The sequence below is a fragment of the Lissotriton vulgaris genome, chromosome 3_1 (genome assembly GCF_964263255.1).
Source record: "Lissotriton vulgaris chromosome 3_1, aLisVul1.2, whole genome shotgun sequence".
In the NCBI taxonomy this organism is placed as follows: domain Eukaryota; kingdom Metazoa; phylum Chordata; class Amphibia; order Caudata; family Salamandridae; genus Lissotriton; species Lissotriton vulgaris.
This window is the reverse complement of record NC_141689.1, coordinates 152,089,291-152,113,129: the sequence shown is the minus strand read 5'-3', so window position 1 is coordinate 152,113,129 and position 23,839 is coordinate 152,089,291. Positions and strand designations below refer to the sequence as shown.

Genomic DNA, 23,839 nt, shown 5'->3' with positions numbered 1-23,839 from the left:
CATCAATCATCATCAACACAGCATCAGTCAGCACCACCACATCATCACTCAGGGCCACCACAGCATCACTCAGGGCCAGCACAGAATTACTCAATGCCACCACAGCATCAGTCAGCACCACCACAGCGTCAACTCAACACTACCACAGCATCACTCAGGGCCACCTCAGCATCACTCAGCACTACCACAGCATCAGTCAGCACCACCACATCATCACTCAGCACCACTACAGCATCACTCAGGGCCACCACAGCCTCACTCACCTGTACCACAGCATCACTCAGCACCACCACAGCATCACTCAGGAACACCACAGCATCACTCAGGAACACCACAGCATCACTCAGTACGACCACAGCATCACAATATGCTATCACAGCATCACTCCGCAGCACCACAGCATCAATCAGCATCATAGACAGCATCAGTCAGCACTACCACAGCATCACTCAGGACTACCACAGCATCGCTCAGGGCCAGCACAGCATCACTCAACGCCACTGCAGCATAACTCAGGGCCAGCACTGCATCACTCAACGACATCACAGCATCACTCAGTGCTTCTTACACTTTTTAATTACAACTTCTCACCATGCTGCACAGCAGCCACACTTCTCTCCTGCACAGCTTGCAAACATTGGCAAGTCAATAGCTCTAGCTAAACACTTATAAGGCCCTCCAATGCATAGCTGATAGGTCTCGCCTTTGGAACATTATAAGTGTTTAGTTATCCAGCAGAATATCCTTGATTAAACAACATCAACTGTTGCATGGCTAAACACTTATAAGGTCCTAAAAGCGAGACCTATTGGCTATACCAATGCTTGTTTTGTTAGGCACGGGGAGATAAAGAGATTTGCCCAGATTCGCAGGATGTTGAGCGTCATTGCCGAGACTCGAATCTGGTTCCCCAGATCCGAGGTCAACTGCTCTAGCCGCAAGGCTACATCCTCTCCTTAAGTGTTTAATGTCCCTGAGACTTAGAACAGGGGGCAGGACAGCAAGCCCTTGGAGTCACTGTGGGTTCAAGTGAGGTGGGCCTAATCCTTCTCAGTATGGTCAGAGGGTAGCAGCCAGCAGGGTAGCACAGCAGAGAAGCACTTCTTCCAGAGCAGCAGTCCAACAGAGTGGCAGTCCTTTTAGCAGCATAGCAGTCCTTCTTCCTGGCAGAGTTCTTAACAGTCCAGTGATGACCTGAAGTGGTAGTTGTAGTAATTACTTCAAGTAGGCCAAGTGGAGATAGAAGTGGTTTATTCAGAGAGACAGCTTAGACAACCACCTTCAGCATAACACCAGTAAGATCTGATCAGGTAACCACACAGAGAATGTTACAGTGAGAATGTACAATAACAATTCTAACATGGAATGCTATACTAACATGGAATACTACACACCTTCCCCCCTAAAAAAAAAAAAAAAAAATTTAAAAAAATAAGAAAAGACAAAAATAAAAACAAAAGGAGAGAAAGAAGGACATCAGCATAAGTAATCATGTAACTTCACAGGAATTTGCTTGATGCGAGAACTTTCCCTCTGTATTAGACTAGGAACTACATTTTCTTGGGAAGCAGAACTTTGGGAAATAGGAACAGTTTCTTGAACATTAGAATTATTGACATCACTCTCATTACCATCAGGGGAAGTTTGGGAAGAGGGATCAAATGCAGGAATAGGGACGGTGACATCTGGGCTCTCCTGCAAAAAGGTGTCAACCATAGCAGAATAAGACGTTCCATCTTCTACAACAGGCTTCTTAGGTATGTTGACTAAAGAGGGGTTAGATGGACATGGATTATTATCTTCCAGACTCAGATTCTTGCATAAAGACACTCTCCTGAAATTCCATACCTTACCCCCTTCAACACGAATGGCTTTAGAAAAAATTTCGATCACCTTGCAAGGATCTGACCATTTGTTCCATTTGTTCCCAACAGACCTTCCAAACTTGACTCGTACAAAGTCACCAACCTTGATCTTGCTACTCTGGCTATTTAGGGACAAAAAATTGTTTTTCATTTTCTCTTGGTATTTCAAGACTCTATCTTTGACCTCATCACAATTAAAAGAAGATTCAAATGGGAGTTTGGTTTTCAACCACCAAGGAAGAAGCTTAGAACCAGGTTTCCTACCCCTAAGCATCTCAAAAGGAGACAGACCTGTGACCGAATTAGGAGAAGTTCGATAAGACAATAGCGTAGCACGAAGAGATTTTCTCCAATCAAGATTACTTTTAATGGCCAGTTGAATGGATTCCTTGATAACCCTATTGAAGCGTTCCGTTTGACCATTGGCCTGAGGATTATAATTGGACACTCTCTTATGCACAATCCCACACCTATCAAGAAAAGATTTAAATTCTCTACTGATAAATTGTGGACCATTGTCAGATACAATCTCAGCTGGTATTCCTTCCTTACAAAAGACTTCATCCAGAAACTGAATAACCTGTGTGGAGCCAACCTTATCCACAACCTTAAGTTCAGGCCATTTAGAAAAGTAGTCGATCAAGACTAAAGCAAATACCTCCTTATTGGGAGACAAAGATAGAGGTCCAATAATATCAATACCAAGTTTTTTCCAAGGACAGGTTACAAATTCGATAGGGGAAACATTCGTGGATAAAGGCTTGACAGTCTTGTCACTTTTGGCACACGGGGAACAAGAGCTTACCCATTTATCCACCATTCTATCAATCCCAGGCCACCAGTAAAATTCACGGATACGTCTTTTGGTACTGGACATCCCCATATGGCCTTCATGCGCCATAGAAACAATTCTTTCTCTCAAAGTAAAAGGGGGAATGATCTTGTCACCTCTGATTACGAAACCTTGGTCAAACATAAGTTCATCCTTAATTTTAAAAAATGAGAGAACATCACCAGAAAGATACCTTTCTTGGGGCCAACCATGTTGCAAGTAATCCACCACTCCAGATAAACATGTGTCATTAGTCATTGCTTCTCTCCAAGCAGTCTCAGATATGCCATCAGATGAACCAGAGGTGCCACATTCATTAACATCATCAATGTTAAATACAACATCAGAATCACATTGTCCAGGGCAAATAGAATTAATTAATGGTAACCTGGACATACAATCGGCGTGTACATTCAGACGACCAGGGATGTACTCTACAATACACTGAAACTCTTGTAGGAGGTGAAGCATTTGGATCAAGCTTGATGCCAAGATCATGTTGATGAGGCCAACATAATAAGGATGCACCCTTAGAAGAAACATAAACTTTCCCCTTAATAGTCCTGTCTTTAAACTTGATGTCTGCCCACATGTAACCTTCAATATCAATCTTCTTACCAGTGTACCCACCAGGGTGTACATCAGGTGGTAATAACTTAGTAGAGTGCCAATAACGATCAAAAACATTTTTGCCAATTAGGGTGTACCAAGCACAAGAATCTATTAACATAGGAATCTCCTTACCATTAATAGTAATAATGTCAGAGGGAAACCCTTCACATTTTGAATCACCTACACATAACAAAGTGTTGATTTCGGAAGGTTGTTCAGCATCTTCACATTCTTCGTAAGATAAAAAGTTCACTTTCTGAGAAGACTTACACATTTTGCTAAAATGGCCAGATTTTTTACACTTGACACATATTTTGTTCCACGCAGGACATCCTCTATAGTTGCCTACATGGTCATTTGCGCCACATCTATAACAAATAATTTGAGTCTTTTTGATAGGAAATCTATTGTCTCTCCCAGAAAAATCCTTTTTAAAAGGAACGGGAGTTTTCTTAAAATTATTGAAACTTTTTACCAATGAGACTTCAGGGATAACTACCTTATTTTTGACATCCTGGTTTCTGATTTCATTTACAAACAGTTCAGACTGTTCAATGCCCTTAGCAATGTTTAATACAGCACTGAGAGAAGAATCAGTACCCATCCAGAGACGTTCTTGAATTTTTTTACTTTTAGTACGCATCATAATTTGATCTCTAAGGACCTGTTCGAAATTTATAGTTTCAAAAGCACAGGACCCCGCTAAAGTGCGTAAAGCAGCTACTATGGATACATCATCTTTTTGTATTCTGGAATAAAATTTAAACCTTTCCATTACGATGTTGATCTTTCTTCCAAATCTAGTGCTTAGTTGTTTTATGACTATTTCAAAAACATTTAAGTCATCAGAACCAACATTCTCAATGGGAGGTAAATTTTCTAACTCTTTGAGTCCTGCACCACCTAAACAGTTTTTTAACAATGCTAACTTTCTTTTAGGAGAACAACCATCCTCTTGAATGACATCCACATAAGCTAAAAAAGTGGGGTACCAAAGATCCCATTCTACTTTTGGATCTCCAGCAGTAGGTAAGAAATGCGCAGGAGAAATGATATTATTAGACATTGTAAGACAAAAGTAATTCAGTTATATCATAAATGACCAAAATTGAGAGTGAGAATATACTCAAAACAATAAAAGTAGTCACCGTTGTCTGTAGTGAAGGATAGACAAACAGGAAACATCCGCTGGAAAGTCTTTCAAATTTCTTTTTTAAAAAAAAAAAAATGGTAAACGTAGCATAAATGTAGAAAATGTAGTTTTTGTAGAAAACTGAGTGGTCAGCAGTGAAAACGAGAAAGAGTAATGAGTTTAAAACGGGTTAAATCCTTGAAATACGATCGTGGTTTCGTTGCTGTGGAAACGCTGAAATAACAACAATAAAGATGGCCGCTGAAACGCACACGTAGAAACGTGATGCGTGGTGACGTTGTGATGACGCGTGTTATGTTCCTTGTAATGACGCGTGTTGTGTTCCTTCGTTCGGGATAGAAGACACAGGAGACAGTGCGCAGCGCGCGTTGGTAAGTTTCTCTTGGCTTTTGAAAGATGCGGTAATGGTGCAACTGAAATAGCAGCGCGCGTTGAATTAAAAGATGCAAACTTACATAGATTAGCGGAGGACGATGAAAATGTCCATAAGACAAAAAAAAATGATGGTAAATAAAACGCGTCGCACCAACAGCGCTCGACAGTTAATGTAGCAGTAAGGAACAGTTTTTTAATTAACAAAAAATCCCCCCAAAAAAACGGTAAAGTGGAACGAATAGAATTAACTCCCGCTGGTGCAATCAAAGCACTTGATATTATAAACAGCCGCTGGTGCAATCTTTATACACAATAAGAAATATATAAATACCTGGTAAAATTTGAGCTGTAAAGGCGAACGCTGTCAGTATTTCAAAATTTCTTGAATACAAGTCCTTAAAAACACGAGGTTTTTCTCTGTACCACTGGGTCATAAATCCCGATCGTCGCCAAATTCATGTAGTAATTACTTCAAGTAGGCCAAGTGGAGATAGAAGTGGTTTATTCAGAGAGACAGCTTAGACAACCACCTTCAGCATAACACCAGTAAGATCTGATCAGGTAACCACACAGAGAATGTTACAGTGAGAATGTACAATAACAATTCTAACATGGAATGCTATACTAACATGGAATACTACAGTAGTGTCAGAAGTCCAGTTCTTATTCCCAGTGGTGCCTTTGAAATGAGGGAGACTTCAAAAAGAGGCTTGGAAGTGTACAGAGGTCATCTTCCTTCCCTGGCTCCAGACTGGCTCCAGACTCACTACTTTCACAAATTGGTCCAGAGCCTGAGTAAACATTTGTAAATGAGATAGACCGCATCCTAAGGGTAGAGATATGAAAACACTCAAACTGTACTTAACCATGAAACTGACATAAATGCTTATCTCATAACAAAATATAGTGCAGAACAGTGATCATTATGTAAACATTATAGCTATACACACTTAGATTGCATAAGATACATTGATTGCCTAACTCAAAATGTGTTCATTCAACCCAGATGTATTGACATTTCCTCACTGCTGTTAAGGCCTTCCGAGTCCTTTGACTGTAGGTCTACTATATATCGGGATTCCAGTCTCCTAAGCGAAATGACGAGCGACTGGATAAGTGAAATCCTTACTTATCCAGTCGCTCGTCATTTCGCAATCAAACATAAAAGCGACAGGAATCAGCTTTAATATTTTTGTCTGGATTATGTCCCTGAAAGTACTAGGGGGAGGTGACAAATTACTGAGGCTTAGGAGACTGGAATCCCGATATATAGTAGACCTACAAATGTTTACTCAGGCTATGGACCAATTTGTGAAAGTATTCCTGTGCATTTCAAATGTGTTTTTTATTCAATGTGGTGAGGATCACAGTTACAACGCAGGGGACTTGGCAACCCTTGCTGGGTTGCAATAGCCGATCCACGGCTCGATCTTTAGCAGTAATGAGTCTTTCAATTACAATTATGTATAATGGAACATTTCATCCAGGGTAAATGTTAGTCCCTTAAAAATGGCGCCACGCAGAGCGTGAATGTTTGACACCGAGGAAGGGAGTTTTCCCGAAACGCGTCTATCTAGAAAATAAATACTCATCTGTGCTGAAATCCCGGGAGTGCTGCCTCTCTTTTCGTTGAAATTGAAAAGGAGTTGAGCTTTGATGTGTTATGCGGTACACCACCGCGCTGCAGCACCCGCTTTTGAAGAGTGACTCGCTGTTGGTGTGGTTCGGAGCAGTGATATATATATATATATATATATATATATATATATATATATATATATATATATATATATATATATATATATATATATTTTTTTTTTTTAGGGATATCAAGGAAAATCAATTCCCTCTCTTATAGGCCAGATGTAGCGCAATCACCGCTTACGCAAAAATCTTAACCAGAACAAAGGAAAGACAGAGGAACCATGAGTTCCACAGCGTGGAAATTAAACCCCTAGTATCGAATTTAAATCCGTAAAAGGAGTGAAATCTCACTTAGCTGCTGGAAGCTTTGAGCAAGCGTTCCTTTCAATCGCCGTGCAAACCATGACCACGTCTCAGGGGAAATGCGAAAGTAACCGACGTGGTGAGAGAAGCGTATATTTAAACGCTGTTCACACGCATGGAGAATCAAGGAGGACTATCGATGCTCCATTGTAACCGTAACCAGCATGGGCAGAACAGCGTATTTTTGAACGCTGTTCACACATATAGAGACCGAAAAAAGACTATTGGTTATCCTTTGTATATTAGATCTATCAATATAAATACCCAAAAAACGTATTTTGTTGAAGAATAAATAATTCAGTACAACCATAAGTTTCTTTCAAATGTCTTGGTCACAGGACTTCCAATTGCCATATTATAACAAATGTATTCAAAATGGAAGGAGCAGTGTCTACTCGAATGCTCCTCGCATATGTCGAAAACCAAAAGAAAAGGGACTAATCAGTTATCCATGTTTCTTCCAAAAGTTTTGGTCATAGAACTGTGAATTGCTATATCTTAACAAAATTGATCTAAAGGTAAAACACAATACCAGTATGGAGAGAGCAGCGTCTACTCGAATGCTCCTCACATACATGAAAAACCAAAAGAAAAGGGACTAATCAGTTCTCCATGAAAAAACAAAACCATTCAATGAAAGATACTAATAATGGAAAAAAAGAAGAACCAGAAAATCAAACCAGAAAATTGAAATAAGGCAAAAAAAATTACATGCACCAATTTGTGACATTGTGCTATGCTAAATGGTATGCCCCCTAAAGACAATTGTGTTTAATTCAAGACAGAGCACAGTAAAGAATTCTTCCGACATAATGCTACTGTATCCAAAGACAATTTCTAGGACAAGGGATGTACAAGTAAATAATACAGAATTATCTCATGCAATGCAAAATACTGTAAAGTCCACAGTTAAAATCTGCCTAGAAACTCATGCCATTTATTTAAAAGCTGTAATGAAGCATTTACAAGTTTTGACGTTGAAGAAACTGTTTAAATATTATGCTATGCTAGGTATAGTGCACCCTAGGACAGATACAGGAGACCATAACCAAAGCAATATCATGTGTTCAATTTAAAAGTGAGCATGGTTAAAGGATTGTATCCATGGAAAAATACTAAAACAAAGGTTGTTTTAGATGTTAATACAAAATGATATCATCCAATGTCAAAGAGTAAAGTCAACAGTCTAATCCTTATAATGACTCATGCCATTTATGTAAAAACAATACAAAAGCAAAAGAAAGGAATAGTCAAACATCAACCAAATATAACAGAGTTGCATTCCTCCAATGTGTTTAGTCCCTTATTGATGCTATTGCATCTCAAAATCCAGCGTTATTCAGTCTTATTAAGTACATTTTGAATATTACCACCACGTGGCGGTTTCTGTACAAGTTCAATAACCTGCCATCGTATTTCAGCTGGAGATTAAATTCAATGAAATGGGACACTAGTGGAGCTTGTTCATTTTTACATTTAATATGACTTTAGTGAGTCGATTACTCTGTGTACTAAATGTTGTTACACAAGGAATCCTGTCTGTTTTTTAGAGGGTTGAGATGAAAATAAAAACTTGCGATGAATGTACCATGCCCTCCTAAGGGATCTCTTTATTAACCTTCAGGTGTACCCGCATTGTTCAAGTATTTTGGCTAAAATGTCTGCCTCTAAACAGTAGTCAGCTCAAAATCTACAATTTCTGCGTATACACAGAAATTGACCAAAAGGCAAGCCGTATTTCAAGCCTTTTAGATGATGACTTGTGTATTGTAACAGCGTGTTTCGAGCTGTTGGTTTGATGAAAAGTTTTGTAGCTAATTTGCCCTCAAAGGGGATGATAGTCAGATCCCAAAAATCCACCTGCTCATTACTTGAGTGTGATCTGAACTTTAGATCAGGTGAGCAGAAATTGAGCCAATCATGAAAAAGGCACAGAGTGGATTCAGTGCCCGTCCAGACAAAAAAATATCATCAATGTACAGTCTCTAATGACCTACATTAACAAAATATGGGTTAACTTCATGATCATAGATGTGACATCTTTCAAAGTTATCAAATACTAGATGACAAAATTGGGGCATAAAAAGCCCACCTGGATGTCCCCTTTACGTGTAGGATAAACTTGCCGTTAAATAAAAAATAATTGCCAGTTAAAGAGATGGTCAAAAGATCAATAAAATCTGTAGGGACAATAACTCGACCCGGTATCGTTTCCAGTGCTTCCCTAATCATCCGGGTCCCCTCCTGCTCAGCAATGTTGGTATATAAGGACTCGATGTCCAAACATACCAACAATTCAGCTTTTGGATCAAAGTCAATTTGTTCAAGCTGGGTGATAATATCACCACTATCCCCAACATAACCTTTTGTATTAACACCCAGGTCCTAATGAAAACATCTATATATTTACACAATGGTTCAAAGTACCGAGCCACAGTCGGAAACAATGGGTCGACCTGCGGGCTGGGAAGCTTTTTATGAATTTTAGGTAAAGTATATAGGACTGGCGTCCTTGGTGATTTTACTTTAAGGAAAGCATATTCCTTGGTACTTAAAAAGCCACTGAGTTTAGTCTTAGCTGTAACATCTATATTACATTTTTGAATTTCCAACAAAGGATTAGATCTCAGTGTTACATAATGCTTATGATTAGACAGCTGTTTAGTTATTTCTGCCTTGTATATTTCAATATTTTTGAATTTCCAACAAAGGATTAGATCTCAGTGTTACATAACGCTTATGATTAGACAGCTGTTTAGTTATTTCTGCCTTGTATATTTCAATATTTTTGAATTTCCAACAAAGGATTAGATCTCAGTGTTACATAACGCTTATGATTAGACAGCTGTTTAGTTATTTCTGCCTTGTATATTTCAATGGGTTAAATCACAATTCTTCCACTTTTTTGGATGGCTTTGTGACTAATTCATGGTTGGCCTTTAAAGTACGGAGGGCTTGTCTTTCAATAAGAGAGATATCGTATGGAATATGTTCGAAGCCTTTTCCAAGTGCAATAACAAATTTCATGACCATTGATTCAAAAGCCAACAATTCAACAGGCATCTTATTAGTGGGTGGATTGAGTGTGGATGGTACTCTCAATCTAGAAGAGTGAAAGTTTTCTGTGTTTTCTGTGTCCAAAAAGAAGACTTTGAGTCGTAGTTGACGAAAGAATTGTAAAAGTTCAATTTGGGTATCAAAAAGTCTAGTCTTCTCAGTGGGTACAAAACTTAGCTCTTTGCTCAGTAATGTGATTTCTGACAAAGACAAGGTGTGTTATGAAAGATTAAAAATAGGAATAGTAGCTAGATCTAAATCATTGGTGGAAGTCTCCGTTATTGGGGTGGGCCGCATTGATAGGATTTCTTGCTAGTCTGGCGTTCCCCTACATGGAAGTTCCATTATTGATGGGGAGGTCTGGTTTTCACCCACCCTCTTCCAGGGCCACGTTGGCCTAAAAAAGGAGGGTATCTAGAGGTCGATGGGGCTTGACCCAGATGCATATCAACAAGAAGAGAGGTAGGGAGAGACAACACTCTTATTCCCCACTGAACATAATGAACAACAATGAAAGAGTGTTAGTAACTTTAAAGGAAAAGGGTATTCGAGCACACAAGAGTACAACACCTATTTGGTGTGTCTAGAAAGCCCTCACTCACCGACCTGGTTGGTGACATGCTTCATCATTGGGCCCCACTGGGAGTGACCGAGTGCCACCCCAGTGTGCTTCAACGCCAGATTTACTGCGGAGCGGGTAACGTGAAGATGTGAGAGCTAAGTGATCGTGTTAGTGATTAGGAAATGTGTAAGTGGTGGGTTAAAAATGCCTTAGTTGTATCAAAAAATGTTTTATTGGCTGATCAATAAGACATATTAAAAATGTGTTGGAAACCTAGACCTAATGAGTTGATTGGTCTGTTTCCAGTAATATTAGGTGACGGTCAATATGTTTATGCCAATGTCGGTTTTATTTACCTGGCATTCGTCAGGACCTAAGGTGGACTATACCCCGGCGGTATGGACACGCTAAGGCCCATCCTACCAAGGGACGTGAAAGTAAAAAATCGTCAGAAAAAGTGCAAGCAAAAAGGGAAAACAAAAATTCCCTTTAAAGTCTCTCAATTCGGGGGACCGTAAAAATTAAAATGCACTTGAAAGGTGAGACAGTGTCACCACATAGACCTCGGGAGGGGGGTGGTAGCGTATTTGGCACACCGCCCGCGTCGCCAGGCACCCGCTAGTAAACCTGCATGCGCCCTCTGAACCGGGTCTCGACGATGTTCACTTGTATCTGACTCTTCTGCTGAGCTTGCAGAATAGTCAGAAAATGTTACTCCTGAATTTCTTTTAAAGCGGCCCCACGTCTGATAATTTTCAGAATATTGTTGTTTTGGTTGCGAATAAAAATCGCCAACATCAGACTCGCAGTAAAGTGTCTTAGTTCATTGAATTTAATCATTCTCCATTTTCCATTCTCCCCTGGGAGCCAACTAGCCCACCAGGTGCTTTCGGTAAGTGCCACTGCGCTGCATTGCAGAGAGGTGGTCTAGGCCATGCCCCTTTTTACATCTCATTGCTACGCAGCTCTGTGGCGCTTACTTGATGTACCTAGTGGGCTAGTTGGACCCTAGGGTCCCTCAGCATTGAAGGGGAAATTTTTCCCTAACTTAAAACGTGCCACAGGGCATGTTTGCACAGTGGTGAAGGGAGGGGATGGTGTAAGAAAGTGGCTCTATATATACTGGACCGATGTAAAATCAGCCGAACTACTAATTCCGATTTACTCACCTGTTATCAGGAGAGACTCAGTGCTGCATCTTTGAGCCCAGTACTGATCATGAAAAGTAATTCTAACCATACTTACCAGTAACTTGAATTTCCTTTTGTAGGCTAACATTTATTGGTTTCACTTGGAAATTCTTTTAAGTGTGGGGTTTTGTAACTTTAAAATATTCACCTAAAATCATCCAAACAACGAATACCAATTTACTCACCTGTTATCAGGAGAGAACCGACTGCTGCATCTTTTAGCCCAGCACTGACCCTGAAAAGTAATTCTAACCGTACTTACCAGTTACTTGTATTTCCTTCCATAGGAATCATTTGTCTGGTTTTCACCAGAAAAGTTTCTAAGCTTCTACTTTCCCAAACTACAAATATTCCTTAAAAATCGCCTGCAAGACTTAAACGCATTCTTTCAACTGTTTACAGGAGATGCACCAGTGCTGGATCCAGGATCCACTACTTAGTAAGAAAAAGTACCGATAACACTACTTACCTGCTAAGTGAATTTCCTCCCGTAGGATAACATTGGTGATTCTATGTGAAAAAGTTTCTAAGTGTCAAAATACAATAATATTCCTTAAAAATCACTACTGTAACCAAAACGCTTTTACTCAATTGTTTACAGGAGATGTCCCAGGACTGAATCCAGGATCCAGTACTGTAGTTAGAAAAGTAATCAATAAAGTAACTAATTGCATTTAACTAGAAATTACTATTGAGCACAATGTTGCATTGTGTTTGACATTGTGTTGCCCTTTGCAACAACTGTAACTACTGTACTTAAGAGTCTATTGCCTATTTGCAAAGTATTTAAACTAAAGTTATTCATTCTGAAAAAGCATATTTTGTAATGTAATGTATAATGTAATTATAATGTAATTTAAAAAATAAAATATCTAAAAATAAATAGTTTAAAAAATGTTGTAAATCAGTATAAAAAAAAATATATAACACTTAATAAATTTAAAAATTGTCATTTAAAAAACCTTTGAAATTCACTGGAAAAAAACCATAGGTTTCAGACATGTTATAGTTAGGAATTAGCATTTAAAAAATCTTCAAAATTCACTAAAAAACCATAGGTTTCAAACATGTTATAATTAGAAATTAGCATTTAAAAAACCTTCGAAATTCACTGAAGAAACCATAGGTTTTTGGGGTGTTATAGTTAGCTGGACATTTCACTGGTACAAAACCATTGAAATTCCTCTGTTATAGTTAGTTTTACTAAGTATAACTCACGCACCCGCAATCCACTGCTGATGATGTCACATATTACATCATTCATGACATGACATCACTGATGACATCACTGATGACATCTCAAATGTCTCTCTCTCTCTCTCTCTCTCCTCTGTCTCTCCTCTGCTTCTGTACCTCACAGGCTCTCTCTGCCTCTCCTGTCTCCCTCCCTCCCTCTCTCTACCCCAGGGACCTGCTGCAGCCCTGACTGGCTGTATGCAGTCTGTCTCTATATGTGTCAGCCTCTCTCTCTCTCTCCTCTGTCTCTCTCTCTCCTCGCTCTCTCTCCTCTGTTTCCGCACCTCAGCCTCTCTCTGCCTCTGCCTCTCCCGTCTCCCCCCCCCCCCTTGTGTGCAGTCTGTCTCTATATGTGTCAGCCTCTCTCTGTCTCTCTCTCCTCTGCTTCCGTACCTCACTGGCTTTCTCTGCCTCTCCCGTCTCCATCCATCCCTCTTTCTCCCCCCGGGACCCCGCTGCAGCCCTGACTGGCTGTGCACAGACTCTGCCTCTCAGAGGCGGTCACGTCAGAGCAGCGGCGGCCGGGAGGGGCGCGGGTGGGGGCGGTGATTGCGCAGCCCCTCTGCATTGCCAGGGATGCTGCTGCTGCCAGGGGGGGCCCAGGGAGGAGAAGAGCCGCCGGAGCGCTGCTTGCGAGGAACAGGGCAGACCGTGCCCCGGGGGGTGATGGCGAGCGTGTCTCTGATGTGATTTACCAAGCGTTTGTGCCAAGACACCCCGCGCCCGGCGCCAGGAGGCAGGTACCAGCGCCCCGGAGGAAGGTGAGGAGGGAGGGGCCCTGGCTCCGGCCAGGTGTGGGGCGGCTGTGGCTGCTGCGGGGAGTGTGGGGGGGGGGGGGGGGGGTGCTCACAGGTAACAGCGAGGGGCGGCGTTGAGAGGTGATGGGCACGTGAGGGTGGTGAGGGCGGGCAGGTGATTTTGGGAAGGATTGTCGGAGGGGCACTGGTGGTGCATGGCTGGGGGGGTTGATATGAAGGGCGGAGGGTGACGGGGGTGGGTGAGTCTGCCAGGGGCTTCGGTGATGGGGAGACGTCAGGAGGCCTGCAGGAAGAAAGGATGGCGCGGTGGTTGTGGGAGGGAGGCGGGCGCGTGACGGTGAGAGGATGGCAATATTACAAGTGATGGGGCAGGTGTCAATAGCGGCGGGGCAGAGGTGGACGACTGGGCAGAGGGGTGAAGATAACAAGGCCGCGATGGGGGGGGGGGGGCGAAGGGGGCGGGGGCCGGCCGGCGGCTGTCAAAGTCCTTGATGATGAGGCGATGGCTGTGGTGCGCAGGGGGCGGTGGTGGTACATGGACGGTGGTGGTAGTGGTCCTGTTGGTGGGGGCTGTGGTGAATGTTGACGAAGATGGTTATGTTATGATACGTCATGTTTTGTTACGTTACGCCACATTGGGCTATGCTGTGGTTTATTTCTGTAGCGCCTCTGCCGCCCAAGGACTTCTGGTGGGTGGACTCTCGGCTCGAGGGGGGAGGAATGCGCTGCGATGTGTTTGTGGTTTCTTTTCCTGGCCCAGGCCGCCCCTTCTGCTGACGGAGCAGGGCGCCTCTGTACAAGCTCTCGTTGCCAGGGATTCTGTTTTTAGTGCGTGTCTGTACGGTTGTAATGTGGCTGTGTGTATACTGTTGTGTGACTGTAGCGTGTGAGTATACTGTGTGAGTGTAGCGTGTGTGTGTTGGTGTATACAGTGTGTGTGAATGTATCCGTGCTTGTGTGCAGTATGCAAATGATGGGAGTGTATAATGTGTGAAGGATGATGGCATATCGCGTGTATAGTAGATGTGTATGTTTTAAGTATGAACAGTTAGCGTGTTTATACGGTATTTGTGTCGTGCATGTATAGAGTATGAGTGTTTTTTTGTATCTATGGATATGTTATGTTAGTGTGTGTGTGTGTTCGGGGGAGTGCACCAGTGAGTGTAACGGGGCATTGTTTGTGTATGTGTGCATCTGTGTGTCAGTGAATGTGTGTGTACGTATGGGCTATGCACGTATTACTGCGTGTATCTGTCGGAAAGTCAGTCTTTGAAGGTGCATTCTGTGTGTGTGAGTGTTTTTACATATGTGCTGAACTGTGTTGCATCAGTGTGCATGCTTGAGTGCATCTTTGTGGTGTCCGTATTAGTGGAGTGTCTGAAGAGTGTGCATTGTGTTTGGTGTGTGTAAGCTGCATCTCTGTCGGTGTTGTGTGTGTGATATGATGTGTGTATATTATGTGTCATTGTGTGTACTGTGTTTGTGTATCATGTTTGTATAGTAGGTATGTTTTTTGTTTAGAATTTGTATTTTTTGTATTGTGCAGGTCTGTGGTTGCTGTGTGCATGTACATAGCGTGAGAGGATTGTGATTTATGTGCCTGTGATTGCTAATGTGTGAGCATTATTGTTGGTACATCAGTGCGTGTGGGGGTTCATTGTGCATGTGTGTTTTTGTGTATCAATGAGTATTGTATGTATGTGCATTTGTGTGTATGCATCTATCTATCAGTGTTTGAATGTGTATTCTGTGGCTGTACATGCACCTGTGTATCGATCTTTGTATCTGTAGTCAGGCCCGGCTCCAGGAATTTTTATTTGGGTGGGCCAATGGAGCATTTGGGTGGGCCACTGAGTTAGTTGCGTCCGGCATGACTCGCGGGGAGAGAGAGAGGGGGCAGGGGGTCACACAGGGGTTTAATTTAATAATATATATTTTTTAAAATGTAGCTTACCGGGTCCTAGGTCTTCTCGGCTCCTGCCCAGGATGCAAGCAGCCAGGCTCCCTCCCCAATGGTGCATAATTCCAGTGGCCCTGATTATATCAATACACCCCAGCAGGCAGCAGTTAATGACTGTGCTGTCTGAACAAATAAACTATGGCGTAAACATTTTCAGTTTCGCTTGTTTTGATTGAAAGGGCTTTATTTTTTTTCCAAGGAAGGAGTACATGATCAAACATTTGGTCTCTCAGAAAAACCATAACAGTTTCTGTGGTGGCCCTCCTTTGACTGAGGTAACTTAAAAGTTACACTGCGGTGGCACTAGGGCCCAGGAAACTCGCTGCCAAGGGCATCTGCTGACAAAGCCTATACATTAAATGCCACATCTCAAAGAGATAGGTAAGGTGGGGGTTGGTTTCTGGTTAAATTCTGAGTTTGAGATGGGAGATTGGTAGAGCAGTGAGGATGCCTTGCCTGGCCAGAATGAGTTGGAGTCCGGCCAGCCATCCACTGCGAGGAGGGAGGGAACAAAACCCTGTTTATTGCCCTCATCACTTCCTGTTCCAAGGGGAGTGAAATCTCTGGCCCTCTGTAGCAGCATCTCCTGTGGTGAGGCCTCACTGTCCTACTCTAAGGCAGTGGTCTTCAAAGTTTTTTGCATGGAGCCCCCCCAAAGCAAAATGTTTTGAAGTCGGGACCCCTGCAAAACTTTATTCCAAGGATCGGGAAACAAGAGAGGCAGGGCTGAGCGCAAAGGCAGAGCTTTTGAGATCATATCATGGATACTTTTTTGTAGCTCATAATCCACAGTAAATGTGAAACATATGATAGGGAAAATCATCAAACAATAACAAGAAATTGACAAAAAACCTGTTCTCTCAATAAATTGGTTCTTTTGAGCCCCTCGCACTCCTGGGCCTGAATGGAATTTTATTTTCTTCCCTAATGATAGCTGAGGCCCTAAGTAACCCCCTACCTCCTCTGCCTCTTTCACAACTTACCGAACATGGCTATCACTCCAATCTTGAAACAGGTTATCCATCCCTTGTTTAGTTTTACGTAAGGAGGACCCGGCCCAAGGGCATTGGGAAACTTTAAATAAACACCATTTACATTACACAAATACAAGTTCATATTAATTTATTATATATATTTTTTCATTTTAGGCACTGGACTATTAAGTGATTTGAGTTGAGCTGACAGGAGGACCTGAACTAGGTTCCAAAGTTGGAAGCTCTTGCCATTAGGACACAACTCCTCCCTTTTAGAAATCATGAGCTCCAACGTGTTGCCCCCACCTTTTCGCAGTAAAGGTGCTCTCATCTCTCTGTGAAACGCACTTCGCAAAGCTTGACTGGTCCCCTTTCTTTTGCTTTTTGCTATATTTGGGTATTAAACCAGCATTAATGAGGTGAAATCAATGCCCAGATAGTTTTTACCAAATGTAAAAATGACAAAGTAACAAAGTAGATGCATGACAAAACGTTCTGTATAACCCCACATAATTTTCCTTTTCTTGCCACATAATTTAGTCAACCCTGCCACATGATTTGGTCCTCCCCTGCCGCATAATTCCAGTGATGTGACGCTGGCTTTAATAGGTCTCTCATGATACTGGACCCTATGCAACTGGTTAAGCAACACACATAAATGCAGCAGAGAAGCTAATATATGCGTTATGTGATGCCAGAGGGCTTTTTACCACAGGCATGGAACGTGTAGCTCTATAAATACACTAGTTACTATTTCCCACTGTGAAAACCAGGATTCAAATCGGCGGCTCTCTGGTCAGACACAGAAATCTGCAGTGATTGCTTTAGATAACGGAGGTTTATAACGTAAGAGAGTATATTTTCCCAAAATTCGTTTCATTTGCTTTGTTTTTTCATTTACTGTGTGCGCACGTTTTTTATATATGCAATTATATGAAGATGAAAAAATTACATAGTTATTAGCATATTGTGTTTACCCTTGAGCCCCGTCTTCCTAATTACTGACAGTGCCCCAGGAAACACTCAGGATTACAGGTGCAAACTTTTTATGCTGTTTAATTTCTGCATATAAATTAAGACAGCCTGTGAACTCACCAGATAAACGGCGACCCTTCCAGGCTATCTTCATTTACAATTCCTTCCTTGCAGACGCACCACAGTTTGAAGACCTGTGCCCTAAGGCCAGGGCTGGAGCACCCACCACATGCTGTGCCTGCTGGCTTTGGCCCATTGTCATTCTATATGTGACAATGGGCCGCGATAATCTGTGCTGGGCTGCGCAGAGGCTGCAGCGGCCTCTTGTCTTGACTTCGGATCAGGAGAGCCAGCCCAAACACCGATCGGGGGGGGGGACGGCTCACATCAGGCCTCGGGCCAAGGCTCATGTTTGGGTGGGCCAGGCCCACCCGGCCCACCCTCTAGAACCGGGCCTGTCTGTAGTATTGTATTGTAATTGCATTTGTATAGCTCTTACTACCCCTGACGAGGAGTCAAAGGGCTTTTTCGGCGAGTAGCACGCTACTCCCGGACCCATAAAAGATCAGTATTAAAAATTAGTATAGTGAAATATGAAGTCATTTGAGTGGTGGATATATTATTCAGTTATTTGGATAGAGAAGGAAAGAGGTTTGTATTTATGTAGCGCTTTCTATCCCTGATGTGGTTTTGAAGAGCTTTTTTAGCGAGTGGCACGTTATTCTGGAACCCATAAGGATTAGTGTTGAATTAGTATAGTGAAATATGAAAGTAATTTGAGTGGTGGATAAGTTAGTCAGTTTTTCGGATTGAGAAGGGTTGGGGAGGGGTAGAAATTGGAAAAAGGTTCACATTTATATAGTGCTTGTAATCCTGATGGGGTGTTGAAGCACTTTATTGACGAGTAGCACGCTACTCTGGAACCCATAAAGGATTAGTGGTGAATTAGTATAGTGGAATATGACATTTGAGAAGTAAACATGTATGTGTGTGTATATAAGAGATAGTGTGTATGTATGAATATAAGAGTGTCTCTGTGTGTTTGTGTGTGTAAATTTGTGTTTGTCTGCGCATGCACATGTTTACTTTTGATGCTCATTTATGCATGTCCGGATTTGGCTCACAGACCCCTATTACGGTTGGCCGTGGTGTGGTCCACTGCTCACGTCTGCTCGTGTTTGGCTCACAGACCCCATCTTACGCTTTTCTGCGGTGTGATCCAATGCTCACGTTTGCCTGTGGTTGGCTCACAGTCCTCTGTTATGTTTTGCTGTGTTGTGGTCCACTGCACACATTTGACCGTGCCTGGCTCACTGACCCCTGTAACAGTTGGCTGTGATGTGGTCCACTGCTCATGTCTGCTAATGATTGGCTCCAGACCCTGTGTTACGGTTGGTGTGATATGGTCCAGTACTCATATGTGCTTCTGGTTGGCTCACAGACCCCGTCTTATGGTTTGCTGTGTTGTGGTCCACTTCTCACGTCTGATCGTGCTTAACTCGAAGACTCCTGTTACAGTTGGTTGTGGTTTGTTCCTCTGCTCACATCTGCCTGTGGTTGGCTCTAGACCCCGTGCTACGGTATGCTGTGGTATGGTCCAGTGCTCACTTTGGTCTGTGGTTGGCTCACAGACCCCTGTTACGGTTGGTTGTGGTGTGGTCCACTGCTGACATCTGCCTGTGGCTGGCTCACAGACCCATGTTACGGTTTGGTCCTCTGCTCACATCTGCCTGTGCTTGGCTTGCAGACCACTGTTACGTGGTTGGTTCACAGTCCTCTGTTGCAGTTTGCTGTGGTTGGGTCTACTTCTCACGTCTGCCCGTGCTTGGCTCCAAACCCGTGTTACGGTTTGCTGTGGTACGGTCCACTGCTCACGTCTGCCCTTGCTTTGCTCACTGACCCCTGTTACAGTTGCTGTGGTTTTGTCCCTTGCTCAGGTCTGCTTGTGCTTGGCTCACAGACCCCTGTTACAGTTGGCTGTGGTTTGGTCCACTGCTCACGTCTGCCTGTGCTTGGCTCACAGACCCTGTCTTATGGTTTCCTGTAGTGTGGTCCACTGCTCACATTTGCCCGCGCTAGGCTCACAGACCCCTGTTGGCTGTGGTGTGGTCCACTGCTCACATTTGCCCGCGCTAGGCTCACAGACCCCTGTTGGCTGTGGTGTGGTCCACTGCTCACGCCTGCTTATGGTTGGCTCACAGACCGCTGTTGGCTTTGGTGTGGTCCACTGCGCACGCCTGCTTGTGGTTGGCTCACAGACCCCTGTTGGCTGTGGTGTGGTTCACTGCTCATGTCTGCTTGTGGTTGGCTCACAGACCCCTGTTGGCTTTGGTGTGGTCCACTGAGCACGCCTGTTTGTGGTTGGCTCACAGACCCCTGTTGGCTGTGGTGTGGTTCACTGCTCACGCCTGCTTGTGGTTGGCTCACAGACCCCTGTTGGCTGTGGTGTGGTCCACTGCTCACTTCTCCCTGTGGTTGGCTCACAGACCCCTGTTGGCTGTGGTGTGGTTCACTGCTCACGTCTGCTTGTGGTTGGCTCACAGACCCCTGTTGGCTTTGGTGTGGTCCACTGAGTACGCCTGTTTGTGGTTGGCTCACAGACCCCTGTTGGCTGTGGTGTGGTTCACTGCTCATGTCTGCTTGTGATTGGCTCACAGACCCCTGTTGGCTGTGGTGTGGTTCACTGCTCACGTCTGCTTGTGGTTGGCTCACAGACCCCTGTTGGCTGTGGTGTGGTCCACTGCTCACTTCTCCCTGTGGTTGGCTCACAGACCCCTGTTGGCTGCGGTGTGGTCCTCTGCTCTCGTCTGCTTGTGGTTGGCTCACAGACCCCTGTTGGCTTTGGTGTGGTCCACTGAGTACGCCTGTTTGTGGTTGGCTCATAGACCCCTGTTGGTTGTGGTGTGGTTCACTGTTCACGTCTGCTTGTGGTTGGCTCACAGACCCCTGTTGGCTGTGGTGTGGTCCACTGCTCACTTCTCCCTGTGGTTGGCTCACAGACCCCTGTTGGCTGTGGTGTGGTTCACTGCTCATGTCTGCTTGTGGTTGGCTCACAGATCGCTGTTGGCTGTGGTGTGGTCCACTGCTCACTTCTGCCTGTGGTTGGCTCACAGACCCCTGTCACGGTTGGTTGTGGTGTGGTCAGTTGCTCATTTCTGTTTATGGTTGGCACATAGACCCCTGCTACAGTTGGTTGTGATGTGGTCCACTGCTTACATCTGCCTGTGGTTGGCTCACAGATCCGGTGTAACAGTTGGCTGTTGTGTGGTACACTGCTCATGCCTGCTTGTGGTTTGCACACAGAGCCCTGTTATGGTTGTTTGTGGTGTGTGGTCCACTGCTCACATCTGCAAGTGCTTGAGTCACAGGCCCCTGGTATGGTTCTTTGTGGCTTGGTCCACTTCTCACGTCTGACTGTGCTTGGCTCACAGACCCCTGTAATGGTAGGCCGTGGTATGGTCCACTGCTCATGTCTGCATGTGTTTGGCTCACATACTCCTGCAACGGTTGTCTGTGGTGTTGTCCACTGCTCACGTCTGCCTGTAGTTGTCTTACAGACCCCTTGTTACGCTTTGCTGTGGTGTAGTCCACTGCTTATGTCTGCCTGAATTTGACTCACAGACCCCGGTTACTGTAGGCTGTGGTGTAGTCCACTGCTCATGTCTGCCCGTGCTTGACTCCAGACCCTGTGTTATGGTTTGCTGTACGTGCGCTTAAGAAGTTCATTTAACATAACATAACATAACATGTTAAGCAAAGAAAATATTTATATATATGTATGTGTATTTAACTATATAATATATAAATTTATTTCTCAAGTAGACCTAAAGAATATGTATATATTTTACAAACTAGTTATTATACATATTAGTACAAAGCAATACACATACTTAGATACATAGATCTATTCAAATTATAAATGTTTACCAACAAAAGGATATGCTGTACATTAAGGGCCTAATTACGATGTCGGGCAGATTTATGTCTGCCCGACACCGCATTTATACTCCCATTTGCGTATGTGAGCTTGTGCGCTGCCGTAAACAGGCCATAGCTCAAGCTTCCATTGACAAGAGGAAGAATCTGTATATCCCTGCAACGCATGGCAAGCACCTCAGGGTGCCTGTCAGACAGTGCCGGGATTAACAGGGGGCACCATAGGTGCCCCCTCGGCCCGATCCGGAGGCCGCAGGGTGACGGGGGCACTGTTAGGGTTTCCCAGTGTCGCTTTCCGACCGGCTTTCCATGTCAGAAAGCCCGACATGGAAAGCCTGTCGGAAACCGGCATCGTAATCCCTATGGCAGAAACACTAGGCCCGATTCACAGAAATAACTTAAGACAAAATCCTAGACTTATTACCATTTTGGTATTCACAGAAGGCACTTACTCATTTTGGTATTCACAGAAGTTAGGACTCCTAACTTTAGGACTCCTAAATGCTTTCTGTGAATACCGAAAGTCTTAAAATTAGGATTGTTATCAGTTTAGGAGTAGTAAAGTTAGGACTCCTACCTTTAGGACTCCTAAAATGAGAAAAATCCTAACTTTAAGAGCAGTATCCCGGGGGGATACTGCTCTGGGAAACTTCAAGTTTTCTGGTGTCTCCAGGACTGGAATTATTGGGTCTTCAAACTCTGGAACTTCTAATCCCAGGTTTGTAGACACTGGATCAGGAGACTTGAGAGAAGATGTCCACTCTCATATTTCAGCAGGGGGGAGCAGAAAAAGCTCCCCACATCTGAAGTAAAATAAGCTCTGGTCTCTTTATAACTTTCCCCAACCCACAGGATCTAGGAACAAGAATTTGCAATGAAATAGGTCTTGCATTACTGGTAGTTTGAGGTATTGGCACTGCAAATAATAATGCAATGCCAAATAGCTCATACTTTCAGCAATGCGAGACCTTGTGCATTGCAAATGCTTGCGTAGTGAGCCAGGAACGAGCATTGTATGTCTCAGTGCAGTACCGCAAGCTGTTCCTAGAGGTACGTAGTGAGTAAGGCACCATCTTTGTATGTCTTGGTGCAGTACCGCAAGCTGCTCCTAGAAGTCCCTAGTGAGCAAGGCACCAGCACTGCATGTCTAGGTGCAGTACTGCAAACTGCTCTAGAGGTCCCGAGTGAGCAAGGCACCAGCACTGCAGACCTCTTTTGGTCACATATGGTACTGCACCCTGCAGGAGATATGGTACATCTACCATACTCATAATGAATTAGATGCAAGACAGTACTATGAGTACATTCAAATAGCTATGGCCATATATACAATTAGTAACTTTGAAATGTGACAAAAGAATTATTACGGTAATTTCGGATTAAGTTGTACTCTATGTGGAGCTGATGAAGGGACATTTATAGACGGTCTCATATAAATGTGAGATGTTCTAGTGAGTGAAGTAACCACTGCCAGCCTAGCTTAGGACCAAGTGTGTGCCTTGCCTGAAGCCTTTTATCGAAATTGTGCCCTGAGGCTGTAATTAAAACCTAGAGAGTAACAACACATGCAAGAGGGGGTGTCCTCATGGGAGGTTACAAGAAGAGACAGGGCGGTATAAGGAGGGACTACTAAGCCTATTGACCAATGAAAGGTCACCATTTAAAAAGGACAGGGACAGGAGCCAATTAAAAAGATGGGCGGAAAGTGGGAGGCGCTTTATCCACATATCCTCAATACAGCATGTCTCAAAGAGACAGCGCAAGCTCTGCCTAGGCGAGACCTAAAAATGCCCACACAACATTTACTGCATGCTTCAAGGAAGTAGCAAATGTGTGCAGATCAGAGCTTGTTAATTCCACCAGAAAGAGTACAAATATGTGGAATTGGGTCCTGTATTCCTGAGTCTGCATATTAATCCCCATTTCTGGGAAAATGACACACTATCGCCATTAATTTATGGGGCAAAAACAGCCAGTAGTGTTAATTCAGGCCCCGGTGACCCCCTGCAGAGCTAATGGGGAACTCATTATGTAGGCCATCGTCCGCTACCTCCTCACTAATGTAGCCACAATGACATGCCACCAAACCTATCAAAATACATTATACCATACATCCTATGCACATTTAATGACAGCACGTTCATATCGACATAACTGCCATTTTTTAGAGTCAGAGTACCTGCAATACACTGTTGAGGACTTTCTCCATCTGGTGGGAGATTAACAAATTCTCAACCTAAGAGAGATATAATCAATGAGTAAAGCCTTCTAATGACACCTCTCTGACACCCACCACTCAATGAATGACAACAACACCTTATCTGAAGTGCATCACTACAATGGAAGC

General features: G+C 43.5%; 1 protein-coding gene across 7 annotated transcripts in view; it reads left to right on the top strand.

The window, feature by feature from the left end:
* RUSC2 (RUN and SH3 domain containing 2) overlaps positions 1 to 23,839 on the top strand; it is a 316,216-nt gene that overhangs the window by 61,124 nt on the left and 231,253 nt on the right. For 4 of the 7 annotated variants that reach the window (XM_086960234.1, XM_086960235.1, XM_086960230.1 and 1 more), the window contains exon 1: positions 13,461 to 13,650. The exons of 1 other annotated variant lie outside the window; for it this stretch is intronic. The gene's annotated coding sequence lies outside the window, so the exon portion shown is untranslated. Of the gene's footprint in view, positions 1 to 13,458; positions 13,651 to 23,839 lie in introns of those variants that run through there. 2 more of the 7 variants (XM_086960236.1, XM_086960232.1) reach the window with 2 other exon arrangements.